The sequence below is a fragment of the Helianthus annuus genome, chromosome 14 (assembly GCF_002127325.2).
Source record: "Helianthus annuus cultivar XRQ/B chromosome 14, HanXRQr2.0-SUNRISE, whole genome shotgun sequence".
NCBI lineage: Eukaryota > Viridiplantae > Streptophyta > Magnoliopsida > Asterales > Asteraceae > Helianthus > Helianthus annuus.
Genome location: NC_035446.2, coordinates 39,856,765 through 39,864,131, shown reverse-complemented (window position 1 = coordinate 39,864,131; position 7,367 = coordinate 39,856,765).

Sequence of the window (7,367 nt, the reverse complement as noted above, 5' to 3'; positions counted from 1 at the left end):
ACCTTTGTGTTAAACTCTGTCTTTTCTTTCACCTACCTTAGGTCAGTATGCTCAGGCACCGGTGTGCACTTTTAAGACCTTTATGGACTGTCGACCCACGACTTTCAGCGGCACTGAAGGAGCAGTAGGTCTCCTACACTGGTTTGAGAAACTGGAGTCTGTGTTCGAAATGTGCGAATGCCCTGAAGCGCGCAGGGTGAAGTATGCTACTGGTACTCTCGAGGGTTTGGCTCTCACGTGGTGGAATGCTCAAGTGCAGATGTTAGGGTTGGTTGCTGCCAACGCCACCCCATGGGAAACTTTCAAGGAAATGATCAGGGAGGAATACTGCAGTCGTGACGACATTCACAAACTGGAAGATGAATTCTACAATCTTAAGATGTCGGGATCAGAGATTGAGGCATACACTAAGAGATCGCATGAGCTTGCCTTGTTGTGTCCTACTATGGTGGATCCTCCCTACAAGCGAATTGAACTCTATCTCAAGGGCTTGGTGCCAGAAATCCAAAGTCATGTGACTTCAGCGAGGTTGACTACTATCCAGCAGGTTGTACAGTTGGCTCACCGTCTCACTGACCAAGCGGTGGAGCAGAACAAGTTACCGAAGCGTATAGGTGCTGCAACTACATCTGGTGCTTCTAGTGGGGATAAACGGAAATGGGATGGAACTTCAAGCAGGGGTTCAACTTCAGTGCAAACTCAGTCTCAGCAGAGAAAGACGGACGATCACAAGAGCCCCAGCCAGCAGTCGTCTAGTGGTAAAAGTCATGGTGGATACAAGGGGAATCACCCCAAGTGCAATCGTTGTAGCCTACACCACAGTGGGCCATGCACCAGGGGCAACTGTCATCGATGCAACAAGCCTGGTCATGTTGCAAAGGATTGCAGGAGCGCATATCCTGCCAACCAGAATCGTCAGCAACCTCAGCAAAACCAGCGACAGCAGCAGGGTAACAACAAAGGGTGCTTTCAGTGTGGAGCTGAAGGTCATTTCAAGAAGGATTGTCCCCAACTGAACCAGAACAACAACAATCAGGGGAATGGTAACAATGGGAACAACAACAATGGTGCTAGGGGGCGTGTGTTCGTGATTGGTCAAGGTGAAGCAAGGAATGATCCCAACGTGGTGACGGGTAAGTTCCTTCTCGACGACTTTTATGTTACAGTCTTATTTGATTCGGGTGCCGATACTAGCTATGTGTCACTAGAAGTTAGTAAGATGCTTAAGCGTATTCCTACACCCCTGAGCGACAAGCACACCGTAGAGCTAGCTAATGGTAAGAGTTTGGAAGCCTCACACGTAGTCAAGGGTTGCCAGCTTATTCTCGCTAACCAGACCTTCTCTATCGATCTTATTCCTATTGTCTTGGGTAGTTTCGACGTTGTCATTGGGATGGATTGGTTATCCCAACACCGAGCAGAGATTCTTTGCAACGAGAAGATCGTTCGTATTCCTGGTTTTGGTAATGAACCTCTCATGATTCGTGGCGACAAGAGAAGTGCTGTTGAGAACATCATCTCTCTTCTTAAAGCTCAGAAATGCTTACGAAGGGGCCACACTGCGATTTTGGCTCTAGTTACTGACACCACAGAGAAAGAGAAGAAGCTAGAAGATTTTCCGATTGTACGCGACTATCCTGAGGTATTCCCTGAGGAATTACCTGGTCTTCCGCCCCATCGCCAAGTCGAGTTTCAGATTGATCTAGCTCCTGGAGCCGCGCCTGTAGCCCGTGCACCTTATCGTCTAGCGCCATCAGAGTTGGAAGAACTCTCCACGCAGCTACAAGAACTCTTGGATAAGGGTTTTATTCGTCCTAGCTCATCGCCTTGGGGAGCTCCAGTACTTTTTGTAAAGAAGAAGGATGGTACCTTCAGAATGTGTATCGACTATCGCGAACTCAACAAGGTGACTGTGAAGAATCGTTATCCTCTACCGCGTATTGACGACTTGTTCGACCAGTTGCAGGGGTCGAGCTACTATTCAAAGATTGATCTGAGATCGGGATATCACCAGTTGAGAGTCCGAGAAGAGGATGTCTCTAAGACAGCCTTTAGAACTCGTTATGGGCACTATGAGTTTCTGGTCATGCCGTTTGGGCTGACGAACGCACCGGCAGTTTTTATGGATTTGATGAATCGAGTGTGCAAACCGTACCTGGACAAGTTTGTTATAGTTTTTATCGACGACATCCTGATCTATTCTAAGAGCAAGGAAGAGCACGAACAGCATCTACGGCTTATTTTGGAACTCCTTCGGAAGGAACAACTTTACGCGAAATTCTCGAAATGCGACTTCTGGCTTCGTGAAGTCCATTTCCTAGGGCATGTGGTGAACAAGGATGGGATTCACGTTGATCCATCCAAAGTGGAATCTATTAAGAACTGGCCTGCACCTCGTACACCAAAGGAAATTCGCCAATTTTTGGGATTGGCAGGTTACTACAGGAGATTCATTAAGGATTTCTCTAAGATCGCGCAGCCTCTCACCCTACTAACGCAGAAAGGCGTTGTTTATCATTGGGGAAATACACAAGAGTTAGCTTTTCAGCATCTAAAGGATAGACTTTGTAGTGCACCAATCCTTTCACTGCCAGAGGGCACAGAAGATTTTGTGGTTTACTGTGATGCATCAATTCAAGGTCTTGGTTGTGTATTGATGCAACGAGATAAAGTCATAGCCTACGCCTCACGACAACTTAAAGTTCACGAGAAGAACTACACGACACATGATTTAGAGCTGGGAGCTGTTGTTTTCGCACTTAAACTATGGCGGCATTACCTGTACGGAACCAAGTGCGCCATCTACACCGACCATAGAAGTTTAGAACACATATTCAAGCAGAAGGAACTGAATATGCGGCAGCGACGATGGGTCGAGCTGCTGAATGACTACGAGTGCTCTATCAGGTATCACCCGGGCAAGGCCAATGTAGTGGCGGACGCCCTCAGTCGGAAGGACACTACGCCTAAGCGCGTAAGAGCTTTACAACTCACGATCCATTCTAGTCTACCTTCGCAAATACGAGCTGCTCAGATAGAAGCACTGAAACCAGAGAACATTAGAGCTGAAGCCCTACGCGGGTCAAGGCAACGCTTAGAACAGAAGGAAGACGGTGCTTATTATGTAACAGGACGCATTTGGGTCCCACTCTATGGCGACTTACGAGAACTTGTGATGGATGAAGCGCACAAATCTCGCTACTCGGTACACCCTGGTTCGGACAAGATGTACCACGATATTAAAACCACGTATTGGTGGCCCAGCATGAAGGCCCACATAGCAACTTACGTCAGCAAGTGTTTGACTTGTGCGCGAGTCAAGACAGAATATCAGAAACCTTCAGGCCTACTTCAGCAACCAGAGATACCACAATGGAAATGGGAGCAAATTTCCATGGATTTCGTTACTGGCTTACCTAGATCACAGCGCGGAAACGATACTATATGGGTGATCGTGGATCGACTCACGAAATCCGCACACTTTCTGGCAATCAAGGAGACGGATAAGTTCTCCACTCTGGCGGAAATATACCTCAAGGAAGTTGTTTCGAGGCACGGGGTGCCCACTTCTATCATCTCTGATCGAGATGCACGTTTTACTTCGGAACTGTGGCAGGCAATGCACAAGTCTTTTGGCTCACGTTTGGATATGAGCACAGCGTATCACCCACAGACGGACGGGCAGTCCGAGCGAACTATTCAGACCTTAGAAGACATGCTTCGCGCTTGTGTAATCGACTTTGGCAACAGCTGGGAAAGGCATCTGCCACTCGTAGAATTTTCGTATAATAACAGCTACCACACCAGCATTAAAGCTGCTCCGTTTGAGGCATTGTACGGACGTAAATGCCGGTCACCCCTCTGTTGGGCAGAGGTGGGGGATAGTCAAATCACTGGTCCAGAACATGTGGTAGACACTACTGAGCGGATTGCTCAAATACGACAACGCATGGCGGCCGCTCGTGACCGTCAGAAGGCATACGCCGATAAGGGCAGGAAACCACTTGAGCTCCAGGTTGGGGAGCGGGTATTACTCAAAGTTTCACCCTGGAAGGGTGTGGTCCGTTTTGGTAAACGCGGCAAACTCAACCCACGGTACGTTGGACCTTTCGAAATTCTTGAGAAAATAGGCAAGGTGGCCTACAGACTGAAATTACCAGCAGAACTCGGGGCAGTTCACAACGTTTTCCATGTGTCAAATCTGAAGAAATGTCTGTCAGATGAGACGCACGTAGTTCCTCTGAAGGAACTTACGATCGACGAACAGTTGAAATTCGTCGAAGAACCTGTCGAGATCACGGACCGGGATGTTAAGGTCCTCAAGAGCACTAGAATACCTCTTGTTCGAGTTCGTTGGAACTCACGTCGCGGCCCAGAGTTCACCTGGGAGCGCGAAGATCGGATGAAACAAAAGTATCCCCAACTATTTGAGAACAGTACAAACGCTACTGAGGCTGAAGCTACGGAATTTCGGGACGAAATTCCAGATCAACGGGGGGTGGATGTGACACCCCAGGATAACCGGGAAAACCTTGCAACCTAACTAGCTTCCTCAGTGAGTGCCGTCAAATTTCGGGACGAAATTTCTTTCAACTTGGGGATGATGTGACAACTCGAAATTTAGAACCTTTCGTTGTAACTTACTTGTACGTTATGTGACTAGTTAAAATGATAACGTGAACCTTTTTATGTGATAGGTGCTTGGTTATGTGTGCATTTGTATATATTTGTGTACGTGTTATATGTTACCCGAGAACCCGACACGAAACAACAAAGAACCCGACTCGAGACCATGAGGTCTCGAGTGGACTTGGGCCGAGAACCTTTGGCCGGTTGGGCCTTTGGGCCATGAACCCCCACTCGAAACCCACTAAGGGTGCATCATTTGGAACTTGACTATAAATACACCACCCTTAGTTAACTTTGCCATTTGTTGAAACATTTCACCCACATACTCTCCTACTTCTATCTCTCACTTAAACTCTAGAACACAAACACCCCATCATTCTCGGATCTTTGGACTTGGATCGGCTCACACACACACCCGGTTGGAAGCTTTTCACACACCCTCGAAACCCATAACCGGTTAGTGTTCTTGATGTTTTGTTGAATGTTAGTGTTAATATGTTCATGTTATGTTTGTATGGTGAGATTATGTGATAATATGGTAGTTAACTTAGTTATGCATGATGTTTGAAAAGAAATCGGTTCATGAATGTTCTTGTTATGTGTTGAAATTTGCATAAATGCTTGATGTTAAAAATGGGTTCATTGCATGTTAAAAAGGTGAATAATGATATTGGTTACACTTGGGTTTGGATCCGAAAAGTGGGTGTTTAAACTAAACAAATCGGCTAATGAACATGTTTGTCATATAGGATGCATGCTAGTAAATCGTGTCTTGATGATTGTTCTTAGTTGTGGTTGATATAAGTGTTGAAAATGCTATGAACTTGATGAATATAAGTTTGAATATTTGAAGAACACTTTGAATGATAGTTGAAGATTGAAAACCCTTGTGATTTTGATCCATCTTTGACTAATAGCCTGATTAGGAAAAATGTTAGTGGATTTCTATTGGTTATTTCCGGATTTGGGCCTGATTATATTGTACCATAAATCTGACTATCTGCATCAACACGTGAACTTGAAAATGACTGCTACCGACTCGCAATCACCCGGTTGCGACTCGCAACCACAGCGTGATGACTCGAGACCACGCGGTTGCGACTCGCAACCATAACAGGACAAGCCGAGACCACAGGTTACGAGTCCCGTTGCGACTCGAGACCTCAGCATGATGAACCGAGACCATGGTTGCGACACCGGTTGCGACTCGCAACCATCCATGATCAACACACAGCATGACTCGAGACCATGCTTGCGAGTCCGGTTGCGACTCGAGACCACACTTTGGGCCTTAGTTAATGGGCCAGACTGATGGGCTTCTGTGTTAACTGCTTTTACGTGTTTGGGCCTAAGTAGTTGGGCTGAACTTGTGAACCGTATGTGCTACGGTTGACTGTTAACTGTTACTGCTAAACGTGCTTGCCAAACGTGTTGAACATTTGTGCACTACTTGGTTCGAATCTGATTATACGTGATATCCGTGATTAGGACGTAACTGACTACTTACGACTTGACTGATCTTTCTGTGATTAACTGCCGAGCAAACCGAGGTGAGTTCACACCCTTTACAAAGCATGGGATTCCCTGGGTCGGGAACGGGGTTAAGGAACGTGGATTCCTCGTCTACCTTGGGTAGGACGTCAGTGGTTCAGGAATGTGATTCCTCGTCCGGATGGACGGATAAACGTACTAGACTAAAACTCTATCACGAAGTCCCTCCTTTTTGTATCGACTAATCGCCGGGCCAATGGCGAGCGGGTCATTAGTTAGATAGCGCTATTTAGGTCTGACAAGCCTCACACCGTGCCGCAGAGGACGGGCGTGAACTAATGGATCTGGGGCACGTCAATGATGATAGACATTGATGTTTTTCAGGGCACATAAACATGACTACAGTCAGCAATCGATACGGTAACGAGTCTAGTATACACATGGGGTAGCCCCCACGGCTGGAGAGCCAGATGATGTACATGGGGTAGCCCCCACGGCCGGAGTGCCGGAGTAACTGGGAACGAACATGTCATGTTTTCTTATAAACTATGGGGTAACCCCCACGGCAGGAGGCCAGAAAAAGTAAACTGTTTTCGAAACAACTAAAACGAACGCCCACCCGTGAACTCACTCAACTAGTTGTTGACTTGTTACTACATGCTTTGCAGGACCATAGGTACTCAGTGGGAGCTTGCATGGAGGAGGATCGTTGTGGGACAGGAATTGCTACAAGACTATGTTAAACTTGAAACTTTTGGAACTTATGTTATAACTTTAAACTTATGCTTCCGCTTGCAACTTAAACTTTATTGTTTTGAAACACCAATCGTATTAGTTAAACTTTTATAATCATTATATGCTTGTTCAGTATGATTGGTGGCTGGATCCTGGTCAGTCACGCCTCCATGCGGTAGTACTCCGCAGGTGGGATTTTGGGGGTGTGACAGAGAACGTAACTGATTTGATTCTTTTGATTCTGTATTGGAATTCACGTATTGTTTATTGTCAGAGTTTCGTAACCCTAATGTTAGTTGTCTGAGTTTTGTGCATGATTGAGACTGTCTGAGTTTTCTACACATTGAACACATTTCCGATCTTTAACCCTAATGGGGAGTCCGACTTTGTTAATCAACATGGGGTCCGAGTTTCTATATGTTGTGATGTCCGAGTTTTAAACAAACACAAGGGTCCAAGTTTTAATCCCAACCCCATGTCCGACTTTTACCCCCACCCATGTGATCCGAGTT